The sequence below is a fragment of the Trichosurus vulpecula genome, chromosome 8 (assembly GCF_011100635.1).
Source record: "Trichosurus vulpecula isolate mTriVul1 chromosome 8, mTriVul1.pri, whole genome shotgun sequence".
Classification (NCBI taxonomy): Eukaryota; Metazoa; Chordata; class Mammalia; order Diprotodontia; family Phalangeridae; genus Trichosurus; species Trichosurus vulpecula.
The window spans coordinates 141,471,135-141,492,866 of NC_050580.1; the positions used below are offsets into that span (position 1 = coordinate 141,471,135).

Below are 21,732 nucleotides of genomic sequence, written 5' to 3' on the forward strand. Positions count from 1 at the left end.
GGTCTTAGCAGCTACTTAGACAAAACATGAAGGAAAAGAAAGCAATACAGAATATAATTAAGTGCTAAACTCTTAGAGATTATAGAAGTTCAAAATAGAAAATGTAAACCTTTTCAGTGAAAAAAATATAGGACTGTGAATCAAAAGACCTGGGCTTCAGTCTCAGCTATGCTCTTAACGACCTAGGGCAAGTTACTTCTCCATTCTGGGACTCAGCATCCTCATATGTAAAATGAAAAGGATTGATTCAATGATCTCTAATATCCCTTTCAACTCGGTAATGTTTCCAACAGTGTAAACTTTAGATAATGTAAAATCAATCAGTATCTAATTTGTGAAATCTAATTTTATATTGTCTATAGATTATCTTTCTAGTTTACAGGGAAAAGACTGAGGCACCTCCATTTACCAGCAAGGCTTAGCCAATATAAAAATATAACAATGCTTCCACTGAAGTCATATAAGACTTCAAGACGTGGAGGTGGCACTGGGTTCTCAAAGGAGAGGACTATGAGACACAAATTCTGGATGGTATTGCCAAGATGGAACAGCTTTGAGTGTAGGATTATGTGTCCTTTGTCTGAAAATTAGCCTAGAAAATTTAAGAAGTCCATCACCAAAGGTGATGTGAATTTATTTTTAAATCACAATAATTTATCCAAACTATGTACTAAAACTGGGGATCTATAACAAAGTATAAAGATGGGGAGCCAAAGAACTACTTTGTTTCTTTGTTAAACATATGGATAACTGCATTTCAATGCATGGTTTTCTTTGTTATCCTATGCATGCCATCTTATGCATTTATAAACATCTGAAAAAGATCAATAGGTTTCACCAGACTGACAAAGGAGTTTATGACACAACACAGGTTAGGAAGTCCTGAATTAAGTAATGGAGAAATTGTAACCTGAATTGGTGAAGAGAATATCATATGAATGATGTGATAATTTCTAGAAGTATTGATGAAGGCATAGGATGAAAAATCAAGTTTAAGTATTCTGAAAATTGAAGAATGCTATGGCTTTCAGTGGAAAGGGAACCTTTGGCCTCCCCTATGCTTTGTGCAGATGTGGTGCCAGTGATTTACTCTGGCATAATTGGCATACAGAAATACCCATCTCATTTCCTTTTTTCTCTGAGGAAAGAAATATGCTTCTTTGCAGGGAATAGTAATGAGTGCATTCACTTAAATGACACACTCAGCATACTACATGTTTCCAATCAGCTAGAGCAAAGGGTATTTTGAAAAAAATGAAGCATATTATCTTATGTAAAGAACTGGATTTTGGTATTTTAACTGAATTTTTTGGTTGGAAAAATATACCAAATTGGTGTTTTCAGATGCTTAAAAAAATTCAGGCAGTACATAGTTGGATCTTAAGGCTTAACTGGAATCTATCTGCATGCAGCTGCTATCGTGATTTCATTAGGAATAGATTGAGGGAGCCAATTTCATTAATAGACAATTCCTAGAGGGCTGAATCTGGTGGATATACTGTGGTAGGTGCTTGAAGTTTGAGGTCCTTAAGCAAGGATTTGAATTCCACTTTAATCTGTAGGTATAATTTGCTCCTAAAAAATCTTACCTCAATTTTTGTCCTTTTTATCAGGTATGAAAAAAAAATGTCATCCCAGTGCTGCTCCACAATGTTTGTTAGTTTTATAGCTTAGAGTTGGCTGCTTTGTTTTCTTAACCTGAAGAAGGCTGAGGATATTTAAAAGCTGTGGTTTTTTAATTGAATGTAGCTACTCTGAGTACAAGACCTACACTGGAGGATTCTGGAGAACTCTTCCATTTAATTAGAGCAGATTTGGGTTGAAATGTTCACATTTCCGTCTTCATCTGTCAAGTTCCATTAAATTAGATGAGAATACTCGGGAATTTCATACTTTCAGTTTAATAGTCATTGATGTCTTGATTATTCCGTCTCTCAAAGGTTTTATGAAAGCATCACTTATCGGGGGGAAATGACAGAATCCATCCAAGGTCAATTTCAAGAAATGAAGACTGCTGGTATGATCAGTGAAGGTTTGCAGGTAATCAAGTAACTCAAATGCAAAACTGACACAGACTTGATAAGTATAATAAAATGAGTCATTTTTCCTACACAAAAAAATTAGTTAAGCAGCTCCAAACAGTGAGCCAACAAAAATGTAACCCAAACACCAAGAGTCTTTAAGTCTTTATTGAGTGTTAGAATCAAATTAAGCATCAAGAATATCTATTTCTGCTATAATATTGATTTTTTAAACCAAAGATGAAGTTAAAGAAGAGATGAGAAGAGCTTCTAACAGAGAATGCTTATTAAATTATAGAGAAAGCAATTCCCAAAGATAATGCCCTCCAAAGCTACATAACACTTGTCAAACAGAGAGGCCTAGTACAATGTAGTGCACTCCACAGGGATTCAATATACGTTTATTAATGGTGGCCATGATTCAAATGGCTTTCCTTTATTTTCTGCATTTAGTAGAAATAGGAGCTGGACAAATATTGATATAGGAAACTCCTGGTCGAGTAAAAATACCCTCTACCAATGTAGATCAGCATGTTCTCTGTAACTTACAGTCTCAGAGAGTTGCCTAAACTAAAGGACTAAGAATTTATGACTTTTCCAGAGTTACACAGCTGGTATATGTCAGTCTGGACTTGAGCCTAGCTCTTCCTAGAACTGAGACTAGCTCTTTATCTCCAATGCCACAGATGCCTCTCCACACTCCACGTTAATTCTCTTTTCATCAGAAGGAGAACAACAGCACACCCCTGATTTCTTATCAATTCACTGTCCTCAGTCTTTCAGATTCCTGGCACAATACAGAGCTACAAAGAATGTTCCTTAATCAAGGAGAAGGCAAAGAGTGGAGGGGAGGAACATTGTGTGCTGGAAAGGGTACTGGATTTGGAGCAAAAGAATGAGGGTTTTAATCCCAGGTCTGATACTTATCAGTATGTCCCCTTGGATAAGTAACTTAATCTTTCCACATCTCAGGTTCCTCCTATAAAATGAAGATGCTGAGCTAGATGACCTCAAATCTATTCAGATCCAAATCTTATGGTTTTATGAAGTCTCTAAGACTAGAAACCACTTTAACTCATCCTTGGGAAAAGCTGATAATAATCAAAAGATACTCAGTCCTTGGCTTTTTTCCTCCTGTGACTATATAGGTAATTATTCTATTATTTTGAGTTTGTGGTATATATTACTCTTCACCCAACTATTTGTCCTCTGAATTACATACATGGTATCTCCTCTGAATTTCTACAGAAGCTACCAGGGCCAAATACTTCTCTCATATTCCTTTTCACATCACATTTTTAAAAAAAGTTTCATTGATGTGTTTTGTCTTTATATTACAAACATTTACAGGGTTATTCCCACTTCATAGGATGTCTCTTATAACAAAGTAAAACAATAAAATATAATACTGTGATCTCATCTAAAAGTGTATGCAATATTTCACATCTGTAGTACACCTCTACCTGTCTAGTTTTTTAATTAGCAGAAATCTATTTTCTCTCCCTCCCAGGTCCTACCTTGTTGGAAAAAAAAGAAAGAAGGAAAAATAAATTTCTTGTAACAAATATGCATTGTCAAGAAAAATAAATTCTTTCAGTGGCTGTATACTATATGTGTGCATATACACATATATGTACATATGTGTGTGTATAAAATTACAGGCACAGAATTTTATGTATGAGTGCATATATATGTATACTATATATATATATATATACACATACATACATAAATAAGTACATTTTTAAAATTCTGTATACTAAACCTGGGGCAGTTAGGTGGGACAGTGGATAGAGTGCTAGGTCTAGAGTCAGGAAGGCTATCTTCCTGAGTTCAAACATGGCCTCAGATACTTCCTAGTTGTGTGATCCTGGGCAAGTCACTTAGCCCCGTTTGCCTCAGTTTCCTCAACTATAAAATAAGCTGAAGAAGGAAATAACAAACCATGGGGTCATGAAGTGTCAGATAAGATTGAAATGACTGAACAACAACTCTAAATCTGTCACTTCTCTGAATTGTTTCATCATTGATTCTTTGGAATTATGAATAATTATTATATCTATAATAGTTCTTATAATTTTCAAAGTTGTCTGTTTTTATAGCATTGTTATTATATAAATTGGTCTCCTCTCCCTCCACTACCATCAAAATGTAAAATGTGTGTGTATGCGCGTACATATACACACACACATATTAATTTTCTCTCTCTCTCTCTCTCTCTCTCTCTCTCAGAAAGGCATCAGTAGAAAAGTTATTTGGAATCCTCAACCCTATCAAAATGCTAATTCCCCAGTTCTAAGCACATGAACCATACTGAGGAAAGCCACAAACCACTCCTTTCCACTTATTTTCCTCTATTATGCCATCAGCTTCTTCATTCTTTTCTTCTACCTTGCTCTCTGACTTGAAATCTGCCCAGGTCTCCATTATCTTGTGAAAAAAGTCACTAGATCCCACTGTCCAAGGCTCAAATACTTTCCTACTTCTGCCCTGCCATTTACCTCCAAGTTTCTCAACTTCACATAGACTGACTCAACTTCCTCACCAGGGCTTGAACTCATATTGAACTCCATCTTCCCATTTCATCACACTGTTTTCATCAAGGTTTCATGGTGGACCTAGACATTGAATGATGGGTAGGAATTAGTCAAAGATTTATAAGGGAAAAGATTCCAGGTGAAAGTGATAGGAGAAGCAAAGGAATAAGTAGAAAAGGGCAAGGACATTCAGAAGATGACAAGTTTACCATAAGCAAAAAAGGGTCAAGGATAACAGCAAGGTCTGGAGGCAGGGTGCCTGTGAGAATCGTGACACTATTTATTGACAGAAAGGATTAAGGATTTGGATGATTCCCAAAAATGTAATTCCAGATCTCTTTTCCCTTTGTCTCTAGTCCCATGTGTCCAATTACTGGCTTAGAAATCCCGACTTGAATATTCTCAAACTCAGAAGACTAAAATCAAAATCAAATTACTCACCAAACTGGATCCATACTCTGACTTCCTTATTTCTATTGATAGTCTTACTATTCTTGTAGTTATGCAGTTCCAAACCTGAGAATCATTTTTTTAGTTCTCCCTTCCCCTTTTTACTTGTAACCAATCAATCCCTGAGTCTTGATGATTTATTCTTTTCACACATCCATTCTTTTTTTTTACATTCCCACAACCATCAGCCTCTTAAGGAATCTATCATCTCTTGCCCAGACTACTTACTACAAAAATGTTCCAATTAGTCTCATTTTCTAGTCTTCCCCACTCCAAGCCACTTTGCACTCCACAGCTAGAAAAATTTTCCTAAAATATCTCTCTATGTTACTCTCCTAGACAGACACTTTCAATGCCTCCCCACTCTTGATATGAAGAAGTTTGAACTTCTTGTCCTGACATTCGAGCATCTCTGCAACCTGGCTCAAACCTATCTTTAAAGCAGTATCTCTACTTTTCCCCACTGAAATACCCTCTATCCTTATCTTTCCCTAGTCAAATCTACCCATCAACCAAAGTGAAATTCAAGTCACTTTTCTTCCAAGAAGGTTTCTAAGCCCAATCAGTCAGAGAGTATTTATTAAGCAACTACTGTGAGCCAAGCGTTGTGCTAAGCCCTAGGCATTCCAAGAAAGGCAAAAAAATCCATGCTTTCAAGGACAGAGTCTAATAAGGGACAACATGTAAACAATTACGTAGAAACAAGATATGTACAGGACAATTTCATCTCAGAGTGAAGGCACTAGGATTAAGAAACACTGGCCAAGGCTATTTATTGAAGATGACCTTTAACTGAGACTTGAAGAAAACTAGGGAAAGTGGAAGGTAGAAATGAGAAGGGGAAGAGTTCTACAAATGGTAAAAACCAGTGACAAATCTCAGAGTTTGGAGATGGCATGTCCTGTGTGATGAACAGTAAGGAGGCCTGTGTCACTGGGTCACAGAGTACATGGCAGGTAGTAATGTGTAAGAAGACTAGAAAGGTAGGAAGGATTCAGGTTTGAAGAATTCAAAAGATAAACAGGATTTTATATTTGATCTTAGAGGCAACAGGGAGCCATTAGAGTTTGTTGAATAAGGAGGGAAAGAGGTGATATAGTCAGAAGACCTGTACTTTAGGAAAACTAATCTGATAGCTAAGTGAAGGACGGATTGGAATTGGAAGAGACTAGAAGCAGGGACACCACTCAGGAGGCTATTTCAATAGTCTGTGTGTGAGGTGGTAAGGGCCTCCACCACAATATCCATGTGTCCAGTGTCAGAGGAGAGAAGAGAGTATATTCAAGAAGTATAATAAAGGTAGAAAAGAGTCATTTTGGGCCCTATCCCAGGTACTGAGCAAGGAGGAAGTTCAGAAGTGTAGTGTCAAGCAAAGTGGGACTTTTTGCTGTTTTTTCTTTTAGAGTGCTTCTCAGCACTAAGGTGATCAAGTGCCTTTGATTGAGTCTTTGATTGAATCAAGAGTCTTTGATGACCTGCTTAGGTCACAAGAAAGCCTATGTCACATAAGTTTGAGACACATGGCTGTGGTGCCCTTTGTGGGCTGACCCTGAAGAAGTGCATGTGTACTCTGAGGTTAGCATTTTGCTTTGGGGGCTCCATTGGAAGAGTGCTTGTGTGATTTGGCCAGACAAGACTCTGGGCAGACCTTAAGGAGATCCCCCAGCTTTGAAAACCCAGATGTTGGTGCTTCTCTCTCTGATAACTATGTATATATTGCTATGGACAGCCAGTTAGAAGCCCTGTCTGCTGATTTGTGTTATTTTCTCTGTTTATATAATTTCTGCTTGTAATTTCTGTTTGTGTTTTCTCTAAAGTCCAAGGTGTTGTCTTTTCCGCCTGAACTAAGTGAATGATACATGTATGTTTAATTAAAGTGATATTGTAAACCCCTCAAAGTTGCTTCCTTAGAAAAGCAGATTAAAGAACCTATGCTAGCAGCTCTCCTGTGTGCTGGTGTTGTTGGTCTTACACCTCCACAGCAGCTGCAAGCAGCATTGCTGTTACAAGAGGCAAGCAGCAGCTGCAAGATTCAGACCCCAGACACAATGCAGGGTCTCAGTTTCAACTTCTAACCCAGTTTGAAGCCTGCAGGGGGAATAACCTGGGCAAGAATCCCAGACCAAAGGGAAGCCTGCATTTCTATGACACTGAACCAGCTAAGCTTCCCAGGTGGCTGATAATGGCTGAGTCTAGCAGCTAAGTCCAGGTCAGGAACCTGCAGAGCTAAGACCAAGGGCAGTAATCAGACTTTTTCCTGCATCAGAACACTTCAGGAACACCAAAAGCTCACAGGTCTCAGGCCTAAGCTGTCCCTGTTGTTGTTGCTGTTTAGTCATTGTTCAGTTGTGGCCAACTCTTCATGACCCTATTTGGGGTTTTCTAGGCAAAGATACTAGAATGGATTGCCATTTCCTTTTCCAGCTCATTTTACAGCTGAGAAAACTGAGGCAAATGGAGTTACACAGCTAGTAAGTATCTGAGGCCAGATTTGAACTCAGGAAGATGAGTCCTCCTCACCCTGGGCCCAGCACTCTATCCATTGCCCACATTCCTGCCCCAAAAGCTATCCCTGAGAACCTAGAATAACACACGTTCAATATCTCCAAGAAGGCAACAACAAAACCAGCTCAAACCTTCCCTCCAGAAGTGGTCAGAAGTGACCCTAATATCTAGTCTGAAATCAGGCTAGAAGAATGAATGAATGAACAAACAAAAAGAATCCTGCCACAAAAAGCTATTGTGGTGACAGGGATGCTCAAGACCCAAATCCAGAATAAGAAAATTACTCTAAAACATCTACAAGTCAGGCCTCAAAGAAAAACACAGCATGAGCATAAATTCAGTTAGAATCCTATAAAATATGAGGCAAAATGTTTTCTTTAAATGTTTTACACTTTGTAATGAAATGAGAGTGTTAGAGGAAGATATTGGAAAATAAATTAGAGCTATAGAAGAAAAAATAGAAAGGGCATTAAAAGCTTGGCACAAGACATACAAAACGTTGCCCAACAACAAACCCCCTGAGAATCAAAATGGACCAGATAGAAGCAAATATCTCCATGAGACAAGAAATATTAGAAACAGTCAACTGAATGAAAAAAAAATCAGAAGGAAACATAAGATAGCTTATGGGAGAAAAAAGACAAGTGACCTGAAAAACAAATCAAAGGAGAAAAAAATCTAAGAGTCATTGTATTACCTGAATGCCATGACTGCCCCCAACACACACAAACACACACACACACACACACACACGCACACGCACACATACATGAGAGGCTAGATAACATATTTCAATAAAATCTTAAAAGAAAACTCTTCAGATCTCTTAGAACCAGAGGTTAAAAGGGAAAATAGATCCATTAGTCACCTCCTGAAAAAAAAAATCCCAAAATGAAAACAGCCAGAAACATTTTAACCAAAATCCAGAGCTTCCGAATCATGTAAAAAGACCCGCAAGTAGCCAGCCAGCCAAGAAAGAATTCAAGAACTGAGGAAACACAATTAGGATCACCCACAATTTAGGAGTCACCACTTTAAAGGAATGGAAAGTTCAGAAGACAATATTCCAGAAGGCAAAACATATATAGGCTTATAGTCAAGAATTACCTAGTAAAACTGAGCATAATCTATGTAGGGGGAAAACAGTCTTTTAATTAAAAAGAGGACTTCCAAAGATTCATGATGAAAAGACCACAGCTGTGTTAAAACTTTGAAGTTCAAACACCAGAGAGTTAAGGGAAAAATAAAGGTAAACACAAACAAACAACAATAAAGCACTAAACAAAGATAAATTGCTTATATTGTAATATGGAGAGGTAATAGTATATATTCCCTCCGAACCCTATGATCATCAGGGTAGATAGAGGGAGCCCCGATTAGACAGAAAGTCTAAAAGTGTCCTCATGTCTTTATGATCTTACACTGGGTCAGGGGGTGGGGGAAGAGAGGAAAAGGAAGGCTGGGGAAGATCATCTCACATAATCAGAGTACAAGTAGAAGTCTATATGAACAAGGAAGGAACCTCATTCTTATCTGACGGAGGAAAGAATGCATACATAAGCACACGGGAATAGAAATACATTTCACTCAAAGAAAGAGGAGGGAAAGGGGACGTGGAAGAAGAAAAGAATTGATTACATTAAGGTAGTGATTAATTGTAAGGAAAACAAACTCTAAGGAGGGAAAAAAAAATTTGAATCTTTTTGTGGTAGAAAACAATTGGAATCTGAGAATATGCTCATCAGTTGGGGAGTAGCTGAATCATGTAGTATATAATTGTGAAAGAATACTATTTTGCTATAAGAAACAATGAAGGGGATGGTTTCAAAGAAACCTAGGAAGACATATATGAAATGATAGAGAATGAAATAAGCAAAACCAAGAGAACAGTTTATACAATAACAGTGCAAACACAAATAGCTTTGAAAAACTGAGGGACTTTGATCAGCAAAATGACTAACCACCATTCCAAAAGACTAATGATGAATCATGCCACTCACCTCCTGATAGTGGAGTGAGGCATTCAAGAGGAAAGAATGAGACCTACTTATTTATATATGTTTTTGATGTTTAGACATGGCCATTGCAGACATTTGTTTTGCTTGATTTTATATATACATAGTATATATGAGATATATATATATACACATATATATTTTTAAAAAAGTACAACTAGTATTGGAAAGGAAAGTCAACAGTTATTCATCCCTCCTCTAAGCTCTAATTATTAATTTATTATACTAACACTTTTGCTATTAACTATACACATTTCTTGTATTTCCATCTTTATTATTAACTCTGGTATTATTAACTTTTCATTAATTTATACCTTGTCTCTCCAACTATACATACTTTTCAATATCCCTGATAGTGCCTAACAGTGCTTTTCCTAAAGTAGGCAAACATTTGATTGCTTTATTAGTTTTTCAAATATTTTACATGCTTCTAGAGAAAGGATGTTAAAATGAAGTCATTACAATGAAGAACTGTTGCACAATGAAATCTGTGCTTATGTCTCCAATCTTAATTCAAAAAGTTACAGACTGTAATGGTAAATTCAAGCAAAAGGCTTAAGGTCTAAAAGTAATGGTAGTTCCCATTACAGTCATGTTGTCTAGTCAAAAGAATGTAGTCACTGAGAGCCCACTATGCCACTTACTCTTATCCTACCAAACTCCTCTAGAAATAGACCCATCAATGTAGAACCCAAAACATCACCAGCAGCCACACCTGAGTTTGTTGTCAGAATTGTTAACAAACACCATTTTCTCAAAGAATAGAAACTCATTTCCAACTTCAGCTCCTTGGGCCCAATTTGGCTCTCAATCTCTTCCTAGTACCTCTGAAATGCAATAACTGTGGCAAACAGCAAGATATAAGGAAAAGAATTGGACTAGAAGTTGTGACCTGGTTTCTAATTCTGGCTCTGCCACTAATTCTCTGTATAAACTTGGGCGAATCTCTTAACTTTTTAAATGTTTTATTGATACTTTAAAAAAAAAAACACCACTCTCTCTTCCCACTGGCTCACCCATCCCCTGGTCTTTTCCTTGTAAGAAATATGAACAAACAAAACAAAACAATATTTGGTCCATATCTAAAAATGTAAAAGTTATTCCACACCTGTTTACTTTCTCTGATGAGAAGTAGGAGTTTGGGAAATCCTTTAACTTTCTTGGGCCTAAGTCCATATTAAAGTTGAACCAGGTGATCTTTAAGGTACCTTCCGGTTTTGAAATTTTAGGCTCAGTTCACAAGTCCTATCTTCTTATACTAAGAATCATATGTTACGAAAAAAGAAAAAAAGTCTTTTCTTCAAACCATTGTTTTAGTAGGTAAAGATTTGAAACACCATATTGACCCAAATATAAGATTTAAAATACAAGAGGAACTTTGGTTTTCAATAAAGAGAAATTTGGAAATGTACTGGAGAATGGGGGATGGGGAGGAGGGAATGTTCTATCCAATGAAACACTTTGTGAAATGGTCCCCTCTCCCTTGAGTTTTTTGCCTACCAAGGATGTGGCTTGTGTTACCCTAAGGTGAGTTAAATACAACTGTTCCTTAGCAACCCCCTCAGCAGCCTGTACTTGCTCTCTGAAAGGGCCAATGTCTCTTCCAGAACAGAGCATTTGGAAATAGAAAGAAAGCTTAATGAGGCTTCTAAATGGAGATTCAGAGAGCTCTCTCCACTCTGCCACCCCCATCCTTCCACCTGCTCAGTCCCTCTGCTGTAAACACTCTCAAGTCTCCCAGGGCTATTTGCCCACAATATCCTCAATGGTATCTGCAAAAGTAGCAGGAACCAGCACCTGCCCTTGGGGTTATGTCAAGGGCTCAGATTAAAAACTCCAAGCTTCATTGCATCACATCATCCAATAGAAGGAGAGTTTTAAGATTTAAATTTTAACTTTTAAATAATACTAACTCACATTTACACATCACTTTTTAAGGCTTACAAAAACACTTAAAAACAAGTAACCACCTAATATTTATAACTCATCTATATTTGAACCGATGGGGTTATAGTTGTTTCCCCAACCCCCCCAAAAAAACAAACAAATGAACTAAACAAAGGAATCAGTAGTTCTCTGTAAGGACTGTCTATCCCATTAACTTCCTGCCTCCCTTCAGTTCAGGCGCCATGTTCTCTAGGAGATCTTTCTTGATCTCACCCACCCCACCCCCCAATAATCTATGTTTACTCTGTATGCATTGTCATATGCTCTTCTGTGTTCATGTCGCCTGCCTCCCCACATACCCAGCCAAATAAAGACTGTTTTGTTTTTGTCTTTATCCTGGAGTCAACATAGTGCCTGGCACATAGGGAGAGGAACCAGGGATAGGGCCTGAACCTACAATTTCATTGGTATAGAGAACTCCTGGCTAAGGAAGTCCTTGCTGCCAGTGAAAATTATCTTCTCTGCAAATTATACACTTAGGGACTTACCTAGAAAATTGAGAATTACCTAGAACCTCTTGGTTTCCCTGACCTCTTTTCAAGATAGAAGTCAAATCCCACCTACTACAGGAGGCCTTTCCAGCCCCTCCACCTACTGCCTTCCCTTCTCAGAACATCTTCCACACATTCTATATATTTTGAATCCACTTAATTGTTTACATGCTGTCTCCTCCATTAGAATGTAAGCTTCCTGATTGGCAAGGGCTTTTTCTTCATAATCACCACTTGGTGTGTGCCTGGCAAACAGTATTACTTAATAAATGTTTGCTGTCTCTACTTTGGAGGTTGTGACTTGCCTAGGTTCACACAGCCAATATGTGTCAGACATGGGAATTAAAAGCAGGTACTACCATCTTCAAGGCCGGCTCTCCATCCAGTATGCCATAGTTGGCACGAGAGTAGGTGCTTAATAAATCTCAGGATTGAATTTCCAGCCTTACTTCGTACATTCCATGTTCCAGCCAAACTGGACTCCGAGTTGTTCCCTAACTACCATATCTCACCTCCGGTTTCCATCTGTTTGCACAAGCTTTCCCCCAGACTGGCGATATCTTCATTCCTTTTCTCTATCTCTCTGAGTCCTCATTCTTCCTTTGAGGTCCAGTTCTAAAGCTATGTCCTCGGAGATGTCCTCCATGACACCACCCCAGTCAATAAGTGTTATCTCCCTCCTCAAATATTTTTTCTGGAAACTTTTTTTGCATATTAGAAGTATATAATTCAAACCTTCCTGATAAACTGGGTTGTGATAGCATAAAAGCTCTCAACCAGGAAGATGAAGGAGGTCTAGATACATCAGATTATGAACAGATATGTTATTTTTCATGTAAAAATTTACATGGCAGCCTATAGAAATTTATCAAATTTTACAATTACCCCCTCCCATTGGATTCATTGGCTACTGACATTCTAATCAACTGATTAACTCTATCCAATGAATCTAGTCAAGACAGGTAATGTGTGGCATAATGGATGGAATTCAAATAAATCTTCAAAAGCTTATCAAATATTCCTTGTGAATACTGATGAACTAACAAAATCAATTAGGAAGTTAATTAGACATTGTCCTAATATCTAACGCAGGTCTCTCATCTATAAAAGCATCTATAATGCTACTTAATACATTCCCCTTCCCTAAAAAGTCAGCTCCCCTACACCTAAATTACAGTAAAATCTAGAGCTAATGAAGAGGAAAGAAGCAAGACTACAACCCCTATGGGATGAAGGATGATTTCAGAGGGAAAGAGTTATGTTTTTCAATGTCGTATTGAAATCGAATGTGTGCATGCCTGAAGTTGGAGAGGAGAATGGACTATAATAATAGATTTTATCCTCCCCAACACAATAACTCACCAACTACCATTGAACTGCATGCACATATTTGACACTAATTTTTCATATTAGAAGAGTAAATCAAAGGTGGCACAAGCTATCTACCACACTCTTACTACCAGAGATTCTTAAAAGGTAATGATGCATGTTTACTAGCTGATGAATGGATATTATACAGGTTTTGCTATTTCACTTATGTTGTTTCACCATGCACAATACATAAATTTCCTTAAAAAGTTTCTTAAGCTTTGTTTATTTTTAATAACTTCTGTGATACTGGCACTTCTTAAAACTCTACTAATTCATAATTAGTACAAAACAGGAAAATATGTACACAGAGGGACTGAAGTCCTAAAATCCTGCAGAGACAGAACAATTTCATATAGCTGCCAAATGGGACTGAATATTCTACTTTGGTTTCCATGAATAAAACATCGGAGTGAAGATTTTTAAAAGGCTTAGAGACTTTTAGGTTAAAGTTAGAAGTAGTTGAGCAAAAACTACTTCTTTAAATTATCTTAATGATAAAGTAAGCATATAGGAAGAGAGGGAAAAAGAGAGAATTGAGTAAAACAGAGCTAAGAAAAGGCAGAAGATAAATGAGAGAAAAAAATGAAATACAGAATGTTAGAGTTGGAAGGAAATTTACCAACAAACTCAAGTTAGACAAAGATACTGAGGTTTAGAGAGGCTACATCAGAGCCATCGGTATAAGGTCTGCAGGCTCCATGCAGCCCCAAACACCTCCAAGTATTACCCAAACTAGATTAAAATGTAATTAGGAAATATTTAGCAAAGTAAATAAAATATAATAAAACATAAAGATAATGCTAATGTGGGGTCTTCTAAGTCATTATGTGGCATGCAGGAATCCTTATGAATGATTTTTGTTGTTCAATCATTTCAGTCATCTCCAATTCTTTGTGACCCCATTTGGGGCAAACAGGATTAAGTGACTCGCCCAGGGCCACACAACTATTAAGTGTCTGAGGCCAGATTTGAACTCAGGAAGATGAATTTTCATGACTCTGGGCCCAGAATTCTATCCACTGCATCACCTAGCTTCCTGACTGCAGTTTAGTGACTCATTTCTATTTGAGTTCAATACCACTGAGTTAGATCATATATCCAGTTAATGACAGATCCAGGAGTGGAACCCTTCTCTCCTGACTCCTAATCCAAAGGTCTTTCCACTATAACACTAAAGAGAAAAGAAGTCTAGAACAGGAAATGATAGAAATGGATCAAAAGATCTATGCTAATAATCTCATGGGAGAGATGAGATTCCCATTTCCTGATGAAGCAAGTTACCCCTTTCTGACCAAATGAAGAAAGATCTCTCTTTCAATTCAACTGCTCCGCATTTCGTATATGTTTGTTCATAGCACAATAACTTTAGGAGAAGTATATTGATTTTGAACAAATTTGATATGCTACCAAAAGCTACTAAGTTACACCTTAAGTTTAATTTGTGGTTCACTCCACCATTTTGAAAGAAATGATGGCTAATGTTTCCAAATGATCATGTCAACTCAAAACTTAAGCTATATTTAAGTCACATTTGGTACATGGTGGGGATAGTACAGAAACATGTGACTGCATAGATTAAAGCTAGCAGTTTACTGTTAAAGGAATTAAGACATAGAAAAGGCATCTGTGATCATAAAGTCAGTCAAGAGCAGAGTTGCAAATAAGACTAACAAATTCAAACCTCCAGGCCTTAGAGCTAATCAAATAAAAACACAATCATGAATTATCTCTTAATAAATGGAAAAAAATGTTAAGCCACACAGCAATTACCTTTAATCTGTCCAGAAAATGGGATATTGCCATAACAATAAAGATCAAACATGAGTAAACAGTTTCTAATATATCAAGAACTGAGAAAAGAAATTTCACTTCAAAGAAGCCATCTTTTTTCTTTCTTACCTGTAATTGAGTAGTGTGGTAATACCTTCAAAAATCTCTTGGCAATGATACCTTCCTGGAAGAAATTTAAGAAACAAAGAATTACTTTTGCTTCAGAATACTCGTACAGAATACTCATTATCAGCTGAATTTTTTAATTATGAAAATTTAAATAAGTCAATTACTTTGAATTATCTTAAAATGAGCAATTCTAATGAGATGAACAGAAATCACTGTGGACTAATAATAATAAAAATGTTTCTATAACCATTCATCATATAATATTGTCTTAAGAACATTGATTTGCCATGAACTTATGCTTCAAAATGGAATTAGTAGATATCCTTATTTTAATGAAGTTATTCTTTAAACCCTCATGAATATGTATGGTCCAAAAATAACACAGAAGTTAATGTCCCAAGCTTAAAGACTCGATTTTGCAGGACTGTCAGATATAGAGGAAAGGGAGAAAATGAGGAACGAAGCCATCTTGTCACATTTTTTCGAGGGATTAAATATATTCTGACATTTTTCAGTGGCACTTGGCAGTCACACAGGGATATTTACCTTCTCTCTCCTTTCTTTCCATCCCAGACTTACATTTGACTACTGACATATAAGGAGGCAACCAATCATAATTCTGGTCAAAATGGCAGTGATGATAATAATATTAATAAATGGTATTGATAGCACGCTTTATGGTATCGTATATTATCTCACAACTGTGGATCTTCACAACTATCCTGTGAGGTTACATCACCAAATTCCAAGAACTTAGAAACAGGATATCTAGCTTCAATTTTCTCCAAAATTTCTGGTGACTAGCACTAAGTCTTTCTCATCAAATCCTAAAAGAAAATAATAGGACTCACCCTTCTGGCTGGGAAATGAATTATCACACATCTGGGAAAAGTATGCTCAAGACCTGTCAGTTCTCCCACAGAGATCGTCAAACCTGCCAATTCTGAGTTGGTGCCTCGAGGGAAACAATTCCTTATAACCTCACTGCTCTTGAAACGGAAAAGAAAAACCCTAGCATAACATATTTCAATTGGAGAAAATGGGCACACATACAAATTAAATTTTAAATATGCTCTAAAGTGTTTATAGATTTCACACAACCATAGGAACATCATTAAAGATCATGGAAACAAAACACAACTTTGAGAACTTGGCCATCTCTGATGAATTTTTGTGCATTTTGTATTTATCTTCCTTAAATTCCCTCAGCAAGAGTTTATCTTAGAAGCAAGGTCACCTACTACTCTGACTCAACACAAAACAATGTTATGTTTCTCTCTAAAGCGACTAACTTCCAAAAAATTAATTTTATTTTCAAGACAGCAAAGATCTCTGCTCTTTATACTCAGATGTTCTCATTGAGATAATATTCCCATTGGATATAGTGTCATACTATCTTAAATGACTTCACGTTCTCTCAAAGAACAAATTAAAAATAAGCCAGACATTAACATTACAAAGGAATACAGGCATTACCAAGCTGAGCAAGAATCATGCTCTTTCAGGCTAGTATTCTTTTGTCAACAAATGTCCAAGAAAAGCAGAATTGCTTTATATTGTTGTTGGTCAGTTGTTGAGTCATGTCTGATTCTTCGTGACCTTTTTTGGGGTTTTCATGACAGAGGTCCTGGAGTTGTTTACCATTTCCTTCTCTAGCTCATTTTACAGATTATGAAACTGAGGCAAACAGGGTTAAGTGACTTGCCCAGGGTCACACAGCTAGTAAGTATCTGAAGCTGGATTTGAAGTCAGGTATTCCTGACTCCAGGCCCAGTGCTCTATCCACAGTGCCATTTAGCTGCCCTATAATTGTATTATGTGGCAACCTAAAAGCTTAGGCATACCTTTAGCTTCTGTTATTAGCTATTTACATATCACTCAAAAAATCCCTTTTGGATAACTTTATATTTCTAACATGGAACCAATGAGTCCTCAGAGCTGGACAGAAGCTTAGCATCCATCTAGCATAGCCTGTACCAGGTCAAGAATTCCTCCACTCTGCTTGCCATCCCCAGTCTTCCCTTAAGGATCTCAAGTAGAAGTTAACCTAATTGCTCCCAAGGTTATCCATTTCACTTCTGGATGGCTCCAATCATTAGGAAGGTTTTCTTACATCAAATTGAACTATGTCTCTTTTCTACTACTACCCTGTTGGTGTTTCTCTTTAGGCGTAGCAGAACAAATCTAATTTATCTTTGATATAATAATCCTTCTTCAAAAAGTTGAATGTAGATAGCATGTCCAGAGCCAAAACTAAAAATTTATACCACAGGCAAAAACAGCTGATCAGAGAGATCTTGGGAGTGAGGGCAAAGGAATGGTACATCAGTGGTGGCATTGAAGATACTCTGACCATAAATGCAGTTGTGCTGAGAGAGGGGGTAACTAGCTTTTTAAGAGTTTAATCCTCCCTCCCTCAGGGCTTGATGGCACTCAGAACTGAACATGATACTTCAGATGTAGTATGAACAGAGCAGAGTCTAGCCAGATTATCACCTAACTTGTTCAGTACCCCCACCCTCTCAATATAGCCCAAGACTGCATTAGTTTCTTTGGCTGCCATATCGTACTGCTGACTGATATTGATCTAGAAGTCCACTAAAATGCCTGAATCTTTTGTATTTCCCACACAGACTTTAGTCTAGCCAAATCTTTCCCATAGTGTACTAATGAAGTGTTTTTTTTTTACCTCAGCTGTAGAAATTTGCATTTATCCTTACTAATTTTGTTCCACATATTTTTATTGTAAACTCAATTATCAGACATGAACATTTCAACATGCAAAAAAAAATAATTAAAAAGAAGGCCCCAATTAAATTTCACCTTATGATAATTCAGTCCAATGTTATAGCCTATCCATATGACTCTGAATCCCAATTTTTGTCATTCAATATGTTAATACTCCTAATTAAAAATTTGATAAGCATGCCATGTATTTCTTTGTCACGTTATTGATTTTTTGAAATGTCAACCAGCATAGGGTCAAGCATATTCCCTAGAATAACATGTCATGTTGATTTAGAGCCATTAATGACCACTCTTTGGTTCCCAGTCATACTGGTTTACTGGTATTAACATCAGTCCAGGGTAATGAGTTTTACAATTTATTCCGTACTGCATAAAAAAGAACTTCCTCCTATTGTTTTAACTTTAACTCACTCCCAAATTTTTAGAAGTATTTATTTTGTGGGAAATGACCTATGAGATGCAAAGCGGCACAACATGGGCATAACAGACCAGAAGTTTTTTTTTTTTTTCTGATATATAAATGAGACTCCATGTAAGCTGATGACCCATTACTGCTACCTGTGATCAACACTGTTCTACCCTGGCATCTAAAGGGTCTATTTGCAAGATAGAAGTGGATACTAGGGAAGAAGTAAACTGATAAGCCCCAGAAAGAAAAGAGAGATAGAAGGTTGAGGGAAAACTGACTCCCAAGACGGAGAGACCGCAGTGACAGAGCTGAAAGTGACCTTAGGGATCAATTCATCTAATCTCCTCATTTTAACAAGCAGGAGACAGAAACCCAGAGAGGATTAAGTGACTTTACTGAGATAATTTAGTTAGTAGTAGTAGTAGGAGTAGGAAAAGAACCCAAGTCTACAGACTGAGTTGAATGTTTTTTGTTTCCCGGTTGATAAAAGGATGCTAAAAATTGTTGTAAAACCATTTAAAATGACAACACAAAGTACCTAATTACTGTGGACATTTTTAGACTTCTGGTAACTTTCCTTGTGCATGCTTTTTTAAATGGTTATAGTCTGTTTCCTTGTATCCACTAACAATAAAGTACTGGGCTTAGAGTTAGGAAGACCTGGGTGTAAAACCTATCTAGACACTTACCAGCTTTGTGAGCCTAGGCAAGCTGCTTAACTCTTCTAGGCTTCAGTTAAACCATCTGTAAAATAAGGGGGCTGGACCCTTTGGACCCTTTGGACCCTATGACCTCTAAGGCCTCTTCCAGCTCTATACCTAAAGAAGAGTCATGTGCTTCTTTAGGAAACAATAGGATAGGGAAGAAATTAAAAAGCTACAACCCATTCTGTAAGTGAACCTTAAATGGGGGAAAACCAGTTAAAAGAAAAAGTCAATGCAAAAAAGACTAGGAGGGAAGCAGAAAATTGGGAGAAAATCTTTACAACCGGTGTTTCTGATAGAGGCCTCATTTCTAAAATATACAGGGAACTGGGCCAAATATATAGGAATATAAGTCATTCCCCAATTGAGAAATGGTCAAAGGATATGAACAGGCAGTTTTCAGAGGAAGAAATTAAAGACATCTATAGGCATATGAAAAAACGCTCGAAATCACTACTGATTAGAGAAATGCAAATCAAAATGACTCTTAGGTACCACATCTCTCCTGTCAGATTGGCTAAAATGACAAAACAGGAAAATGATAAATGCTGGAAAGGATGTGGGAAAATTGGAACATTGTTACATTGCTGGTGGAGTTGTGAGCTGATCCAGCCATTTTGGAGAGCAATTTTGAACTATGCCCAAAGGGCTATAAAAATGTTCATACTCTTTGACCCAGCAATACCACTTCTAGGGTTGTATCCCAAAGAGATCATACAAGTGGGAAAAGGACCCATATGTACAAAAATATTCATAGCAGCTCTTTTTGTAGTAGCTAAGAATTGGAAATCAAGGGCATGCCTATCAATTGGGGAATGGCTGAACAAGCTGTGGTACATGAAGGTAATGGAATACTACTGTGCTATAAGAAATGGGGATGATAAGGACTTCATAACAACCTGGAAAAACCTACATGACATAATGCTGAGTGAGCAGAGCAGAGCCAGGAGAACATTAAACTCAACCACAGATATATGGATTCTGTGAAGACTAACCCGGATAGACTTTGCTCGTCTCAGCAACACAAGGTACAAAGACAACTCCAAAGGAATCCCTATAGAGAATACTATCTCCATCCAGAGAAAGAACTATGAAGTATGAATGCAGATTGAGGCACACTTTATGCTCGCCTTTTTTTTACCCTTTTTTTCTCTCTTTTGTTTTTGTTTCTTGGGGTTTTTTTTTGGTTCTGTTTCTTCTTTCTCATGATTCATTCCATTGGTCATAATTCTTCTCCACAACTTGACTAGTGTGTAAATTAGTTCAATGCGAAGTTATATGTAAAAGATATATCTGATTGTGTGTCATCTTGGGGAAGGAGGGCAGGGAAGGAGGGAAGAAAATCTGGAACTCAAAATTATGTAGAACCAAGTGTTGTAAACTAAAAATTAAAAAAAAAACTTTAAGAAAAAAGATTTGATTACAACAGTGGAAAAGCACACAACGACTAAATCCCCTGGGGCCTTCAGGTATGGGGAATAGAAGGGGATCAACAGAAAACAAGCCTGAGACCATGGAGGATCCTTTGAGGATTTCATTGACATGAGCCCACATTTCCCCATATCCTCCCCTCTTAGTATTTATGAATTCTCTAAACATGTCCAAATTGTCCTTGTCCATTCCATTAGTCATTTACAGAATTCCATGATATGTCTTCTCCATCTTAAGCAAAAGCAAGCCTTCTTTTTCTTGGCAATATATTTTTTTGGTAATATTATTTGGAAAAGGCTCCTAATTTTTATTATCCCTAAACTGGGAACAAATTAAAACTTCTTTCTTTCCACGTTTTGAGCCCTGCCCCTGTGTGTGAGTGTGTGTCTGTGCAAATGAAGTTCCTGAGATTTCATTTATTTTGGAACTCCCAGTATGTGAACTCCCTCTACGTACACAGATTACAACATTCCCTCACCCAACAAATATACACATATAGTACAGTGGGGAGAAAAAAACCACTTTTAAAAATGCTTGATATTTGAAAATATATATGTGTGTGCGTGTGTGTATTTAATTTTTATTTAAAGAGAGACCATCATGCCTGGAGCCAATGCTTAGCACAGTGGCTCCAGTGTTCATTGCAATACCTGAGATGTAGTAAGCACTAAGAAAATACTTGTGGATAGACTCAAAGAATGCCTTCAAAGTCCAACTCTGTGGTTTATTACCTGGTTGCTTTAACCAAGCTTCAGTTGGCACATCTGCAAAGTGATGTGGTTGAACTAGATAGCGTCTGAGTTCCTTCCATCGCAGCTTTGGGTGTGTGAGATTTGTCTGAGGTTCAAAGTAGCTGTCTATGATCCCATAGCTAGTAAGTGTTAAGAGACAGGATTAGAACCTACATGTTACTGACTAAAGATAAGCCCTCTATCCATTATGGCACCTGCCATCTTTGTCATGTCACAGGAAGGCTCTATGATGAAACAACTTCCTTGCCCAAAGCAGTCTAAAACTGTTGATGACCTAATTGATGCATCTTTGAGAGCTGCCTGAGGTACCCAGAGGTTAAGTGACTTGTCTAGGGTCTCATAGCTAGTAAGTGTCAGAAACAGACTTCAGACCTGGCCCTTTGGATCATAAATGTAGATCACTGGTTCTTAATGTGAGGTCCACACACCAGGTACAAGGAGGGGCTTCAGAG

At 37.3% G+C, this 21,732-nt stretch overlaps 1 protein-coding gene across 1 annotated transcript in view; it reads right to left on the reverse strand.

Moving 5' to 3' along the window:
- Nucleotides 1–15,287, reverse strand: part of APBA2 (amyloid beta precursor protein binding family A member 2) — a 208,120-nt gene extending 192,833 nt beyond the window's left edge. Inside the window, exon 1 of the mRNA XM_036736849.1 lies at nt 15,237–15,287. The gene's annotated coding sequence lies outside the window, so the exon portion shown is untranslated. The remainder of the gene's footprint in view (nt 1–15,236) is intronic.
- Between the last annotated feature and the right edge of the window lie 6,445 nt (nt 15,288–21,732).